General features: G+C 37.9%; 1 protein-coding gene across 3 annotated transcripts in view; it reads right to left on the reverse strand.

The window, feature by feature from the left end:
• The window catches only part of PTPN4 (protein tyrosine phosphatase non-receptor type 4), a 214065-nt gene extending 196962 nt beyond the window's left edge, over positions 1-17103 (reverse strand). For 2 of the 3 annotated variants that reach the window (XM_063092274.1, XM_063092261.1), the window contains exon 1: positions 16530-17103. The gene's annotated coding sequence lies outside the window, so the exon portion shown is untranslated. Of the gene's footprint in view, positions 1-15634; positions 15716-16529 lie in introns of those variants that run through there. The other variant, XM_063092266.1, reaches the window with a different exon arrangement.
• Positions 17104-17319: the final 216 nt, after the last annotated feature.

Here is a 17319-nt window from a genome sequence, read left to right on the forward strand (position 1 = left end):
ATAAAAAGTCGAAGAAACAGAAAAAAAAACTTTTCAAATTGTTTTTAACCCTTAATAAAAGCATTCATAATAAAACCATTATTATCCAATATCATCAAGCAACTAGCCACTAAAAAGTTTTCTGAATAGCTGACAATCCTCTATATTTATCATCTTAAGTTGAATGTTCTTAAAAAAACCCACCTGGTTTGCTATAATCTTAATTTATTATATAATGCTTTAAATGTAAATATAAATTAAAATGCTGGTAGTATAAGGTACTGGACTAACTTAGCTTGCTTTTATACTATACAATAAAGGCTCCCTCAAGCCTTCTGACTTGAACTTTGCAATAAAAAACAGAATGGGCCAGACTCCCTTAGGACAGTGCTACCGAAATTATGAGCTATTAAAAACTTATACCCTGTAGGAGGACAAAAAAGAAAAAATCAAATGTAATGCAATAGTTTTACTCTAAAATTTTTCTCTCTATACTTACATATAACAAACACATGTATATAGTAGTCATTATGCAACATCTTAAATAAGAAGCTTCTTGTTTAAGAAATGGTATGCTACAACATAAAAGTATCCCAGGTAATTGTGCAAAATCAATTGCCTGAGATATGAATGCATAGCACTAGACCTGCACATTGATTTAATGATGTACAGACAGTATTTTCCAAATGTCCTTTGTATGTCCTCTACTCAACTGTTACTGACTTGCTAAGAATGCTGAATTACTATGTTAAAATAGATTTGATATTCATTAACTGTATACTAAATATAGGAACCTAATTTATACCATTTCTTACATCAAATTTACCTGAGGCTTTTCCTTTTTTTTTGCAACTTATTTTAATCTTTTACAACTCATTATATCCTATTACACATTATAGCATTTAATGTACTCTGTGTGTGTGCACGTGCACGAGAGAAACCCAGACCTACACAGAACTCCCTAAATCTGTACCTTCAATGTACCTGTTTATTCATGTAAACGTGTGAACAGCTCCTAGTTGCTAGACACTGTACTAGATGTTGGAGATACAAATATACATACAAATCTCTGTCCTCAAGGAGCTCACAGTCTAGTTGGGGAAACAAACTAAATAATTCAGTGAAACAATATACTAGAAAACATAAAAACTGTTTTAGTGAGTCAAAGATGACTCTTTCTCCCATCTGTAGCTCATTACCTAAGCACTAGAAATAACTTCAGCAGCCAGCTAGTTCTTTTTCTTCTCTCCCTCCCCATTTTCTAAATTTCTTTTTAGTCTCCCCTATATGAGATTCAAACAATAAAGCCAGTCTTTCATAAATACCACCAGTCAATGAGAATATTCTTTCTTATTCTTGTCTAAAAAGAGCTGGCCTTATAGTGTATCATCTTTCTGGCTTTGTTGCTCCTTTTTTTCTCTAGCAGAAACTGTTTTCTTATTAGTTATAGGTTTAGTGTAGCATTTTTTTAAAGGGGGGAAAAAAAAGAATGCTGACCTCTACAGTTTTTAATCCTTCCTTACAGCAACTGTTTTATACAAGCAGAGTTTTCTTTGTAACCAAATACAAACAGAGTTTATAGCCCGGTTCAATGAAGTGTTTCAATCTTCAGGTTGAGACTTACTATGAAATCAACTCAGTGGGTCAAAACCAGTATTTTTGTGTGTGTGTGTGTGACAATATAATAGAATACAGTAGAAGTTATCAAGAGCATAACCGCATCATGATGTAAAATCTTATCTCTTAATGTGGGGTAAATTCTAAATAGTGGGAAAGCCACTGACTTTTTATGTACCCATAATACAATCCAGCCCTATTTTCTCATATGTTTTCATAAGTTTTTGTCTGTTGAAAGGAACTGATTATCAATGTTTCACAAATAAAGTTAGGTTAAAAAAAGAGAAGGAGCTCTGCAAAGGGGCCAAAATTATGAAAAACAAACTAGTAGTATGCATGGTAATTAATACTGCTTAATAGTTAATTAAGACTGTGGGTCCAGGAATCAGACTGTTTTAAGGTTAAAATTCTTACTACCTATATGAGCTAAGCTTTTTTATGCCTCAGTTTCCTCATCTATAAAAATGAGATGTTATGAAGATTAAATGCTATAACACACGAGAAGTCCTTAGCCCAGTGTCTGACACCTAAAAGTATCTAATAAGCATTAGCCATTATCATCATCATCATTATCGGGTACTACCTTTCTAAATATTAAAAACTGACTTTAGGAAAAAATTTGGAAGTACATGTTATGTTTTTATTAAAATTCTCTAGTTAAACCAGAATTAAACAGAGTGTTTATTACTAAAAGCCTCAAATCAAGTATCTATATGTTCGTTAGACAATTAAATAAATGTCCCTCTTCACTTTCCCCTAACCCTACCCATGTTCAACATACCAAGTGAGTGCCTCATAATGTGTCAGAGAGAAGCAACACGAATATATCAACTAACAAAACGAGTTAAAAGTCCCTGCCCTCATGAGGCTTCCATTCTAATGAGGAAAGAAAAAAATTATGTAGTATGTTGTAAAGTGGTAAGCAGCAAAGGAGAATGGGGCATGTGGGAGTAGGGATGCAATTTTAAATAGGGTACACAGAAAAAGTGTGGCTGAGAAATTCATTTTTGAGCAGAGACTTGAAAGGAAGTGATAGAGTAAGCCATGGGGACACTCCACCTGCTTGCAACACTTGGGAGAAAGGTGTTCGAGGCAGAGGGAAGAACAAACACAAAGACCTGAAGTAGTAGCATGTCTGCCAGTGCCAGGAACAACAAGAAAGTCAATGTGCCTTAAGAAAAATGAACAAGGAGAGTGCTCAGAGATGGGGTCAGAGAGAGAGCAGGTCCGCAGATCAGGTAGGACATTCTTGGCCATGGCAAAAACTTTAGCTTTTACTTTAAGAAGGACCAGAAGCCATTTAAGGACTTTGAGCAAAGGAGCAAGTTCATCTCCTTTACATTATAAGTAGACGTGTTTTCAACTTGCTTCATAATCTATTGATATCCTAGACACACAAAAACTTAGAGTATGTCCCAAGCATGTTACCCCAAACCAGTTAATATATGCAATATTTTAAATTGATAACAAAACCCATTAAGACTAGCAGATAAATGAACAAAGATCTTGAAGAATGTATGCAAGAAAAAATTAAATTAATAAATAAGCACAAAAAAAGTTCAACAACATTATCACAAGAAAGAGCTAAAAAATATAGTACTATTTATCACCCATTGAAAGGGAAGATAGTGGTTCAGGTTTACAATCCCATATCTGAAACCTTGTTCTAAACACTTTTGGAAGTGTTTTGAATTTCAGAATATTTGGAATATAGAGAGATGGTATAGCACAAATACCTTATATTAAGTAACATTCTTGGTTGGTTCTAGGGCAGCACCCTATATTCAACAGTATTGCTATTTAAAATTTCTTTAGAGAACCCAAAGAATATACACTGTAAATGAAATAAAGACTAAACAGCCTCACATCAATTTAGGTCAAGTAGGACTGCCAAATTAGTTACGAAAACTTGGTTTTTTAGATATTTGAGGATTTCAAATTGCCTATCAGTAACTGTTAACCAATACAATTCTTTTTGTAAACAATTATACTAACACAGATAAAAAATCATAAAAATAGCTAGATGCAAGGTGGGTCACAGTATCAGAATCACCTGGGAAAACTTTTCTAAATCACAAGGCTCTTCCCAGTGAAGATGCCCCATTTCCCTAGTAGCTTCTGTAGTAAGCCACTGTAACTGATTACAATATGTCCTGGGTTGGAAAAGGTAAAATAAGTTGGAAGTATAAATAAACCAAGTATAGTGATTTTCTTATTCCAATGCAAATAAAACAATTTGAAAATCCTTGGAGTTTGTAATGATATTTTGCTTCCATGCAATAAGAAATACCTAAAAGAGAAACAAAAAAAAAAAAGGACCTTAAAAACTGCTATTTCTCAAATACTGTTAATCCATTTGGAAAATTCCTTCATTTTATTTCACAGGCAGATGGAGAGAATAAAAAATTCTGATCAGATGCATATGTCTGATCACTCTGGCTACCATGTTGGGGAGATTAAAAGGGCAAAATTAATGACAGAATGCACTTTAAGGAGACTACTGCAAAAGTCTGGACAAGATATAATAGGCTTTTAACAATTCACATCAAGAAAATTTTAAATCATCCCAAATAATTTCAGAAGTTTTGCCCAAGCTTCACATTGACAAACTGAAGCTCAAGTGGTAATAGGGCTACAACAGGAAAAATTATGGAAGAAAAGGAAACTCAATAGTGATGATGAGAGGCAATCCAGACCGGCAGTTAGAAAATGATATGCAGAGCTTATAGTAGCAGGCAATAGCAGTGATCCAGGCAAAGATCCTTAGCATTGTGGAAGTCAGGTAAGCAGGTAGTATCCCAGCAATCAGGAAAAACACAACAGGGAAACATGGCAGTAGGCAACATGTCTAATTTTGTGGCTCTTGATGTAAGGCTTATAGCAGATAGTAGAGAGCTCCAGGTACAAGACTGCAGTTCAGGAATTCAAATAGAACATTATAACACAGAAAACCAGGACAGCAGTAGAACACATACAGATTCTGGACTCAAACCTACTTTTAAAACCTAAATCTGCCATTTTCTAGCTGTGAAAGTCTGGACAACACAGCTTTTTGAGGCTCAACCTTCTCATCTATAAAAATAGGGGATATGGACCCCCTTCCCACAACCAGCCACAACAAGCCAGTGCCTCGGGGCCCACCCAGGGACCCGAGGAATGGAGAAGGGGATCAGACCCCACTCCCACAACCAGGCACACCATGCCAGTGCCTCAGGGCCTACCTGGGGACCAGAGGTGTGGAGCCAGGGACTGGACTCCCCTCCCACATCATGCCAGCACCTCGGGGCCCACCTCGGGACCTGAGGCATGGATCCAGGGACCAGACACTCTCCACAACCAGGCACACCGACAACAAGGAGCTTGCCAAAAATATCACCTCCATGTGGGTGGCCCACCATAGCACCACAATAACCATGGCTGCTGCGAAAGCGGCTAGATGCCACAACCACCGCGCAGATGGTCCGCCAGCCACTGGATTGCACTGACACAAGGAGAGTCACCAGCAGAGATAAAGAAAAGATGATGTCTCTCTCAACAAAGCCCATTTCAGAATGACAGAAGAAGCATCTGCCCTATGATAAATATTGGGGGACCTGATCACACCTCTCAGCATTGGACGGATCATCTAGGCAACAAATCAACAGAGTAACCATTATTCCTTAAGAAGGAGAGAAGAAATCTAGGGCAATTAGAGGGGGGAGCGGAAGAGAAATGGGGAGAGACTGGACAAGGGGCATAAAGAATAATTATGATTTGTAACAATATATATGCTAGTAATATTGATTTGAACAAGATATCTCAATGTTGAACCCCCAAAATAGATTTTGATTCAATAAAAATTTTTAAAAATCATAATAAAATAAAATGGGTTTCCTTATATTAAAAAAAAAAAAGGGGGTGGATAATACCACCTACTCCACAGGGTTACTGAGAGAATTAAATGAGATAACATATTTAAAAACACCCAGTAGAGTTCAACAATATTAGTTTCATCCTTTTCTTTTTCTTCCATTTTTCATCTAAGCTACTGAAATGAGGAAGGTGGGGTCTTTGGCTTGGCCACAAAGCTTGAAAGGTTAATCCAACTAGGCATTAGAGGACTTTAGGTACAGAAAAGCAGGTCATTAAATGCAAAATGCCTCATGGGAGCACGAGTTTATAAAGAAAGAGGTGAAAGTAATTGAGTTATATAAGTAAAAGGGCCTAAAAACTGAAGTAAATTAAAAGTTTAAATAATTAGAATTAGTTACTTTAATAGTATATACACATATTAGAACATGTTGCTCTGGTTTAAAAAAAAAAGAAAAAGAATAAAGGGCATCAAATCAAATGATCTCCAAGGTAAATTTTAAGTGAAAAACGATGGTATAAGACATTAACATAGTAAGCTATCTTCTACATAGAAAGGGAGGGGGAAAACAGTAATCTATATTTCTATGTGTTTCTATTTGCATAAAAACTGTAGAATACATAAAAAAAAAACATGGTTACCTACAGAGAGCAGGGAAGGGAAGGACAGACAAAGATAGAGTGGTATCAAGACTTCTCAATATACATCTTCTTATATTATTTTGAAATTTTAACCAAGAAGCCCTATTACCAACTCAAAAAAGAAAATATTTAAATAAATTTTAAAAATAATTGAGAAGCCTGACAGTTCTGATAATATATACTGCTACACTTATTAACTATGATTTATCTGTACATATTTTAGCTGTATATATAGTTAACTGTATCTATCCATCTATACCATTTTAAGCTGTATACTAGATTTCAAGTTTCTCTGAAGAAAGGACAATAATCTCCTTGAGGATAAAGATCATGTCTTATCAGTTCTGTATCACCATTGCCAAGCATAGTGCCGGATACCTAGCTGATGCTCAAACAATACCTCAAACTGACTCTGGATTGGCTAAATGCTTTCCATTTGAAATCACCTCCAATTCTGGACATAATTTTTAATTGTATTGCTGGTGACTTGTCTATATACAAGAATATACTGAGAACCCATGTTTTTATAAAAATGAGCAAGAGAAGCTCTTAACATTTAATTGTATAACAAAAAGGCAAGATATAAACTTTAATAATAATAAAATAAGATTAACAATGACCCTTGGACTACTCCAAACACCTATCATAAGATGACAACCATTGGAAATGAAGGCAGGTAGCTATCCCAGATTTATCTACCAAAGTTCATTCGGGGCTTTTTTTTTTTTTTTACAGTGTTGCTATATAATTTTACTTACCCATCTTTCAAATAACCTCTATAGTTTCCTTCCCTTAATTCCAACAAATGTTAAGGTGTATGTGACCTTAAGAAAAAAACAACAGAAAGATAGAAAGATATTTCCTTTTTTTTAAAAAAAGATGACCGATAAGGAGATCCTAACCCTTGACCTGGTGGTGTCAGCCCCACGCTCTCCCAAGTGAGCTAACCAGCCATCCCTATATAGGGATCTGAATCCATGGCCTTGGTGTTATCAACACCACACTTTCCCAAGTGAGCCACGGACTGGTCCCCCAAAAAAGATATTGTCTTGATGCTGACTCCTATTCCTCCATGACCCAAGAGACCTTCCTTCTTCCCTTTATGGCCAAATTTTCTTGAAAAGTTGTCTAGTCTATATTCATTGTATGGCTAATTTCCTCAACTCAGTTTCTTATCACACCCCTCTACTATAACTCTTCTGCTAAAGCAACAAACCACAAACTGGTATACCTCAGAAGAACCTCAGCAGCATTTCAACATATTTCCCATGCTACCATCTCCATACTCCCCAATCCACACTTTTAAGGCTCTGTAAGGTCTGAGATGAGACCTGGGGAATTTATATCTTTAATCAGTATCTCAATGATTCTGATATAGGTGCTCTGCCTGAACACACTTGAAAACCAACTAGCTAAAGTTATCAATAACTTTCCAACAGTCAGATTCAAAGCACTTTTGGTCTTCTCTCTTTCTCTCAGCAGCATCTGACATTTTCCTGAAATTCTCTACTTCATTGTCTTCTACCACATAACCAGACTCTCTTCTCTCATCACCATTCAGTCTTCTTCACTGCCTTCTTCATTTCTAAAAGCCCTTCATCTTTCAATGATGGTGGTTAGGAGCTTGCCAGTGACCCTTTTCCTTTACACACACTTCATAAGCACTGACAATCACACCCCATTGCTTCAGCTACCACCTATACAACCTAAATCCTGCCATTTTGTATTCCAAGCTATTTTTACACAGGTAGTCAGAAGCTATGCAGTACAAGAGGAAAAAAAGATGCTTCAGCATTAGACAACTCTGAATTCAAATTATCTGTTCTACTATTTACACAGTTAACATGCCCATGATTCCAAAGCAGGGACAGGAAAGTAAAAGATGAGTTTGAAATATTTTGTTGTGCCAGAAAGCAAGGAAATACAACAAGGATGGGGCATGTCAAGAAGACACAGGAGCCAACTTGAAGCAGTTCCCACTAGCTAAATCTGGGACAATTTGAGCATCAAAATAAAATAAAAAATGATAGTAACTAATACAAACCACTAAACAGGAACAGAAATCCATGTGTATATATTGATATAAATAAATAACTGTATGGAGAAGAAGGAAAAAATCTTCTTTCAGTAGAAAACCAACTAGTAAGTGTAGGGGGCAACCTTCATAGTGGTGGTTGATTCAGGCAGGAGTCATCAGCAGACCCAAAGGCAGTGGTTAAAGATTTGATGAGAAATACTGGCACAGTCTTGGATATCTTTCCACATAAGAGTTATCAATTACAAAAGGAAAAATGATGACTTTACAGTAGAGAAACCCAGCAGACATGAACTCAACAAGGTATTCATAGTTAAACATCACTAGTGGTGAGACAATACCATATGTTTCCTAATGATGCACTAAGAATAGCACAACATCATTTCTATGACATTCCTGCCAACAATGCACTCAGTCTGCACACGAGCAACTGCTGGATGGGCTTAAGTTGAGGGACATGTACAAAATAAAAGGACCGTACTCTTTAAAATTGTCAAGGTCATAAAAGATAGAAATATTGAGGAACTGTTCCAAATTGAAAGAGACTAACAAGACGTTAAATAAATAAATGCGACCTGAATTGAACCCTGGACCAAAAAAGGAAGAGATACTCTATTGGAATATTTGTAAAAACTAGATTGGCATCTAGGGGTCCAAAGGTAGTTTTATATGGATACTCATTTCCTGATTTGGTGGTTAGGTAGGAGACTGTCCATGTTTTGGTAAAAATACACTAGACTATTTAGTGGTGATGGGCATCATGCCTACAACTCACTCTCAAATGGTTCAGAAGAAGTCTAATGAAATTAGAAATGGTGCATTATCCTGATATGGGGAAATAGGGATGAAAACGAAGGGTCAGAAAAGAGAAATTAGGTAGTTTCACTGAAACTTGAGAATCCAATTATATACAAAAGAAAGAGGAAAAGGGTCAAAGACAATGCCAAGGTTATCTCTTGGGGCATCTGGAAGGGAAGGCCTTACTGAGTCCACTATAGTGAGCCAGTCACAACAAGATGTTCCAGGCTCATCTTGTGTACACACACAGAGAATATAGGTAGTACAATGTAAATTATTGGTGAAAGGGGATTCAGGAGCTCTTTGTACTTTTCTTGAAATTATTTCAAAATGTTAATTAAAAAAACTCAAATAGGAACTCATGACAACCTTTGTGCCTAGTAAAATACCTGGCTCACTGAAGATGCTCAATAAAAGTTATTTGGCCTTCCCTTCCCAAAGAAGGGAAGTTGCCAAAGAAAATATCTTAGCATCATGTTCAATTCTTTTCCTCTATCCACCATATCCAAAAGGACTCTCAGTTCTAGTGAAACTATCTAATCAGTTTTCAATTCTTATCTCACATACTTATCTCCAGGTCCCCATTTCCAGCTCTTATCTTCCCTTACCTGGACCACTACAACATCATCCTAACTGGTCTCTCTGCATCATTTCTAACCTTGTACTATCCTTACTACTTGCATCATTATCTAGAAGTCAGGAGTTATTTTTCAAAACCTACATCTTAATCTTATCATTCCCTTGTTTGGATACCTATAATTGTTCCATAATAGTAATGCTAATTTCCCAAAAGGCAGACTAAATGCATGTTTAGGGCACCAGAAATAAAACAGCACCCCAATTCTCTCTCTCTCTCTCTCTCTCTCTCTCTCTCACACACACACACACACACCAATGAAGAAATACAGGGGGCAGAGAAAGGGGAGGAAAAGGGGGACTCTGACTTGACTTTCTTTATGGTTACTCTAGGATATGGTATTAGTTTTATTTCTGATTACACAGTAGGGATGCCAAGGGTGAGCAGGTACCATAAACTTTCCAACATTTAGAGCCTTGAAAATGGTGCTTTTCCCAACCCTTTCCCAACTTGGCAACAATGAAAATAATTTTTTTAGCACACTGGGATAAACCAAGACTACTTGGAAAGCCAGAAGAAACCATGCTAGGGGCTCCAATAGGCCCAGGTCCCATAAGCTGAAGGGTATCTTGCTCTTTGGCGCACAAGCAAACCACACATGGCACACCACTGGGAAACTCTACCCTAAAGCACTTAATATGGCCCCACTCATTTCCCAAACACAAGGACCCTCACAAGGCTTCGTCTTCCATTGCAGTCAACAAACAGGCACACGGATTCACACACAGGAACAGACACCCTCATCCACCCACAGAGAGATACACAGCAAGACAACTTGCATTTCTCCAAACACACTATGCACCCTTTCATACTTCTGACTTTTTGTAAATGCTGTTCTCTCTATCCAGATCAATTCCTACTCATCCTTTAAGACCATGCTCAAATGCCACTTCTCATTTCCTCCAGATCTTATTAAACTGTCACTCTGAATTATAACTGTTTGTTGACATATGTCACCACCCTAGAACTTCAGCTCAAAGACAAGAATCATGTCTTATTTACCTTTATTACCAGTGTTCCCACTATAATAGATATTCAAATGTTTAATTAACACATAAAGGAATGTTCACTACATCATTCACCAAACCTAAATTTTCAAAATACATTAATTAAAACAATAAGGTATAATCAAATTAACACTTTTTTCCAAAACAAGAACATCTACTGTAGGTACTTGTATTAGTCCATTTTCGGTTGCTTATAACAGAATACCTGGAACTGGGTAATTTACAAAGAAATGAGTTTTATTTCTTACAGTTTTGGAGGCTGGGAAGTCCACAGTCCAGGAGGCACATCTGGTGAGGGCCTTCTTCTTGGTGGTGACTGTCCACAGCCGTGCAGGGTGTCACAAGGCAAGAGAAATGAGCTGAGCAAGAAAGCTAACCTCTCTTGCTGTCCTTTTAAGAACCACATCCATGACAACCCATTAAATCATCAACCATTGCTCCACAAATGGATCAAACCATTCAGGAGGGCACAGTCCTCCAGGATCCAATCACCTCTTAAAAACCACACCTTCCACCACCACACTGATAGTTAAGTTCCAACATGAGCTTGGGGGGACATTCAAACCACAGCAGTACTTTTGTAATAAAGATTTGGCACAGAAATATTCATTCATAACACTGAACCATTATCCCAATCCTAGGGTTTTAGACTGAGGAAATAAACAAAATAGTGTTTAACAAAAGGTAAATGACTAATCAGTTATGATAAATCACCTGAATGTTTAAGTAATCCTTTAAATTATATTTATAAAGATAAAAATGGGAAAATAGAAAACAAAATACCAATTACCTTTATTGATCATCTCTGCTATTTAAAGCACAGTGCTAAGGGCCAGCCCCTGGCTCACTTGGGAGAGTGTGGTGCTGATAGCACCCAGGCCACAGATTCGAATCCCTATATAGGGATGGCCGGTTGGCTCACTTGGGAGAGCGTGGTGCTGACAACACCAAGATCCCCTTTCCGGTCATCTTTAAAACAAACAAACAAACAAACAAACAAACAAAAGCACAGTGCTAGAGGCTTTATATATACTATCTTAATCCTCACAACAATTCAAGGCCAACTGGGTGAGAGGCTATATAATTTGCCAGGCTTTTGAGACCAGATCTCAAACCAGATCTCACTCGAAAGTCTGTAATTTTTTCCCTACATTGCATGTCCTCCACTATACAATGTTTCCAATATATTAAACTCAAAAGTCGATCTCTACCACACAACTTTATAAGAAAAAAAATATGGACAACTACCCAGAAGGAAATAAAAATATCCTTTTAGCATGGCAATTAAAAGCAAATGCTGTCACAGTTTATTTTATTTAAAAAACATTACCATTTTTTAAAAATTAGAAACTTTTAAAAACAGTATTGAACAACGGACTAAGCTCATAAAATAAAAGAAAATAAAAGAGAAAGAATCCCTATTTTTAATTTTTTTACATTTTCATTAAGGAAACAGAATAGGTAACAAAAACTTAAGAAGCAGGAAAAAAAAAAAAAAAACTTAAGAAAGATGTACTAAACTATATCTAAACAAGATATATTAACCCCAGGGTACTTATTACCAGGATTTAAAGCCAGATCATTTTGACTGGATTAAACAGTTATTATTCCAGAAAAAGGTGAATTTTGAGGAGGGCATAAAGAGGAGGCACATGGACTAGAGAGAGTTAAGCACGTTTGAACTGACGGAACAAGGGGGGAGGAGAAAACAAGAATGCTTTCTTTTTAAGCAAGAACGAGAACCAGGGTTAGTGAGATGAAGTTGGTGGAAAGTCTTCAAGGCCAAGTAGATAAGTTTGGAATTAATCTGATAAGCACCAGGGAACTGCTATACTTTTATTTATTTCTTTTTTTGCAGCTGGCCAGTACAGGGATAGAACCCTAGACCTTGGTGTTATCAGCACCATGCTCTAACCAACTGAGCTAACTGGCCAGCTCTGCTTATTCTTAAACAGGAAGGTGGCATGCTGAAACATGGTCTTTAAATATTTAAACTGTGTTCCAACATAAAGTACCACCTTGGGTTTCACAATATTTTCACCAAACAATTGGGGGTGGCAGTGGGGGGGCGGAATAATCCATTAGCTTTTAGGTGTGCTTTATACATATTCTTCTCAACAAGAGAAACTGACTAAACAAAAATCCTTACTTATGTAAGGCGTTAGCATATTGAGGAGGGGGTCCTTTTCAGATATAATGCTTATGAATACTAAATACCACTATTCATTTTAATAAGAATCATAAAACTCTAGAGAAAAAAGGGACCATTCGGACAATCTTTTAGCAGCAACCCCTTCATTTTCACAACAGATTAAACTGAGGTTCAAGAACTAAATAACTTACCTCATGTCATACATAAACCACTGGAAGATTAAATACTAGAACTCACATTTTCTAGGCAGCAAGATCTAAGGCTGTGCTGTCCAATATTGTAGCTGCTAGCCACATCTAGCTATCAATATAAGTTGAATGAAATTAAATACAAAATCAGTTTCTCAGACACACTAACCACATTTCAAGTGCTCCACAGCCACACATGGCTAATGACTACCATATCTAACATGGCAAAAAAAGAATATTTCTATCATATTTGTCAATTATATCTCAATAAAGCTGGAGGGAGGGAAATATTTCCATCATTGCAGAAAGTTTAATTGAACAGCACTGATCTAAAGAATAAGCTTTAGAGTCAGACAAACCTGTTTTGCATTCCACTTACTAGAAGTATGACTCTGGACAAGCTATTTAATTTCCCTTAGTTTCTATTTTTGGGGGTGGGGTGGGGTGTCAGGATATTAATACCCACCTCAAAAAGTGTACTTGATTAAGAGCAATAACATGAAAAGCCCGTTGTACACTGTCTGGCACTTAGCAGACAATAACTATTAATGCTCTTCCCTCTTGAATCCTTTTTTCTTTCTTCTACTCTATATAACCTCCTTGATAAAAGATACAAACACAATAACCCACCCAAATTAATATCTTTCCCTCAAGATAGTCCACAGTATGTAATTTTTGTTCTTTTCTTACTAATTTCTTCAAATACTTGCACCTCTCTTCCAGTGTTTCTACTTAGGAATAATAAAATGAAGAATGAACATGAGGGAAAATGCTTCTAATGAAATGAAAGAGGATGTCATAAATTTCCCTTCCTTTTTTCCCCATCTCATTTTATATTTGACTATACTGACTAATCATGCAAAGGACATGAAATAAATTATGCTTTTCCTAGACAACTTTACTTCCACACCAATAAAGAAGATTCTACAGTACTTCTACATTATATTCCTTCTCATCATCTGTACTACTAATTGAATATTAAGTGAATAACAGCACCTCCCTCCTACAGTACTTTCCTGGCAAACAAGAAAAAGAATTTCCAAAATTCTCAACCAATCTTCAAGGCTTTACAGCTTATTCTAGTAAGCTAGCAAATTTAACAAAGCTGGCCTATAAAAAACATATAAAAAACTTCATAACATGAAATAACAACCCCCCACCCCAAATTCAACTCAGTTTGTAGCCGGTGAATTTCTATCAATAATTAAACTTTATTTCGGAGGAGCAATTCATATTTAGCCACATTAAGTCACACAGACTTGTCATTCCTAGTGAATTCGCTGATTCTGCATTCCTAATAACTAACACAAAGAATTCAAGCAGAACTTTTAAGATTTCGACATATTTCTAAAATGCTTTCTAGTTTAAAAGTAACCATATTAACTCTCAGATGTGGTAAAAGTACTCTCAATAACAGTGCCGCCTTGAAATTATCTGGTAGTCTCTTACCTTTTTCCTTAAAGATAATTTGCTCAAAAACATGACCACTGACACCCCTTTTAAAGTTTAGAAGTCATAAATAAACTAAACAGATAACAATATACATTGTACTGTCACTTTACAACTCAAATTAATTATGTTTACTGGATAAAACTAAAACATTTACAATATACAAATGACATTTAATAACAGACTATGTGTGTCACATAAGTAACAAAAATCTGAAAAAAGTTTTTATTAATATCTCACACAAATTTATTACTATCCCACTTTACACATTAAAAGAAAGTTAGACATCTACGTCTGAACTGATGAAATCTAATTTGTGAGATTCAATAATTTTTTAAAAGTCCTTCAATAATAATGAAGTGTGCATCGGTCACAGTAGAATAGTTCAAATGAGTTTTCCTGAGGCTGCATTCTACGTACATCCGACCCAGAAAGTATTTTTAGCAAGTGTGTTCAATCAATGCTGGTTTTATACCCAGCCTAAATTAGAAATTGGGTGTCATAAATTTAAAGTAACATTGTTATTAGGGACATTTTAAAAAGATAACTCAATTAGAACATAAGAAAAAAACACAAGTTTGAGACAATTCAATATCCACAGCCCAGAAGCTAAGACATTAGAAAACAGGCAATAAGAAAATCCATTACTACTTTTGAGGAATCTGTGATTTTCCAGTTTACTAATCTTTAACCTACTCGATTAATATTTTAAAAAACTACAAAACAGTGATGCCTCCTTGTGTTTTAAGAATCTCTTGCCAAACATTTAAAACAGATTAGCCTAATCACAAATACACCCATCTAAAAAAAGGCCATGTTTCTCTTATAAATCACTCAAGATCATGATATTATGAGACCATGCACAGGTTTCAACACAAATGTAACGAAGATACGTGCGCCATTAAAAAAAAAAAAAAAAAAAAAAAGGGAGAGACATTAAAAAATAGCTTTTGTGGTAACTGGAGCATAAATTTATTTTGACAAAAAATGGTGGTGTGCCCAAAATGATCACACTCTTTTATTATGAGTTAATAAAAGGATACTGTACAATACAAAAACTTTCGCTTACAAAAAAAGTTTTCTTTTTCTTTAAAAGAGAGTTGAATTTATATTCATCAGATTCAAGATTTAACTGCTATATATCAAGCTCTATTCCATTGAGAACACTTTGGGCTCGGAACAATAATTTATTTTAAGGTCATTCCTCCCCCCACCAAACAAAAATCTTTTTCCTCTGGCATGTTAAAGTTCAGAAAACTAGGATTTAAAAAATGCCCTTACTTTTACTGCTCCACAGTATTCTTTCTAGTCAAATTGTCTTTTACAAGCCGGATACATTGGCTTTTTGTTTTTATCTTTCTCCATAAATGTGTTTTAAATGTGGCCAATGAGCTGTACATACTGTTTCAACTGGGCCCAAGACCTGGTCACGTAACCTTAATATTACTTAAATCTCTTATTCAAAAAGCTGCTAGTATATTGCATATATGTGACAGGTTCTTCTAGAACAAGCGCTTTGAAAAATCCTGCAAATCGTACTTGTACATACTGATGTCACTATATGATGCAAGCCCAGACATAAAGTCTCCCATTCTAAGTTTCACGGAAACATCCACACATATACCTGTGCAACTGTAAACTATTTCATTTTAAGGAAGCCCTGGGGTATGTATCGTTACGTCTATTTAGCTACATCTCAACTTTTTGGGGGGGGTGGGGTGGGGGGCACAACTACAGATTCCTAAATACAGATATATTCTGGTAGAATAATGAGGCTTAAAACTTAAATGGTAGGGATGGTCCGCTCATGCAACACGCAAGAAGAGCTCATAAGAGACAATTAAAAAAAAAAAAATTCTACCAGCAATTGCCAACTCAGAAGATTCTAAAGCCTTACCTAGAGTGCAGGTACCATGGAACATTCCATCTCTGCACCTATTCCATCCCCTGTCCCTTCGCTCACTCACAACGGAGATTCCAACTACATCCCCGAGAGCTCCGAGAGCACAGGTCCCAGAAAGAAAGGTGAAAAGGCGTCATCCTTCCCCTTCTTTTTAGATAAACCTTGTACCTCCAGCTTGCCCTACCTGGCTCACCTCCCACGAACCACACACGCCCCAGGTAACCTAACAACGTGCAGGGCCGAGAGGCCGGCGGGGACCTGAGCGCCTCTTACCTTCGTAGCACAGCCGCGTCCTTTCGGCTGGAGAAAGGAAGCCTCGAGGCCCGGGGCGCCGGGGAGAAGTGCGTCCGCCGCGCCGCTCCGGGGGGCTCCCTCAGCGCCCCCCGAGCAGCCACCGCCGCAGCGGCCGCGCCACGGCCCGGAGCCGCCAGCACCACCTCATACTGCGGGGCTGCCGCGGGCCGGCGCCGCCGGGGAGGCGGCAGGGAAGCGGGCAGCAGGCGCCCTCTCACACCTCCCTGCGGGGATGAGATAATCCACACCCCCCAAAAGTGCCGTGGGGGGAGGGGGGCTCAGGCGGGGGGCCTGGCCCCAAACCTCCGACCCTTCGGCCAAAGCCAAGTCTCTTCGCTCCCCGGCTCAGGCCCAGCGTCAGCCCTGGGGACCCAGGAGTTCCTGAGAGAACAATGTGGGGGGGGCCGCGAGCAGCGGAAAAGCGCGCAGCGCGGCGTGAGCGGGCGGGCAATCCTGGGCAGCGTTTGTGTGTGAGAGTGCAAGAGGAGCTCAGTCACCCCCCTGCCTCTCCTCCTCTCCTTCCTCCTCCTCCCTCTCCTCCTCCTGCCTCAAGCTCAAGCACACCCCGTCTCCCAGGCCGCAGCATAGCAACCGAACATGGCGGCTGCGCAGGCTCTGCCAGTCAGCGGCCAGGAGCGGCGGCGGCAGCCACAGGAAACGATCTCGCGAGAGGCGAGGCCAAACCCTCTCCCGGCTAGCGCCGGGAGGAGAGGTTGCACCAGCCGGAGCACCGAGGGAGGGACACGCAGGTGCGAGAAAGGCCGGGCTT

The sequence above is a fragment of the Cynocephalus volans genome, chromosome 1, assembly GCF_027409185.1.
Source record: "Cynocephalus volans isolate mCynVol1 chromosome 1, mCynVol1.pri, whole genome shotgun sequence".
Classification (NCBI taxonomy): Eukaryota; Metazoa; Chordata; class Mammalia; order Dermoptera; family Cynocephalidae; genus Cynocephalus; species Cynocephalus volans.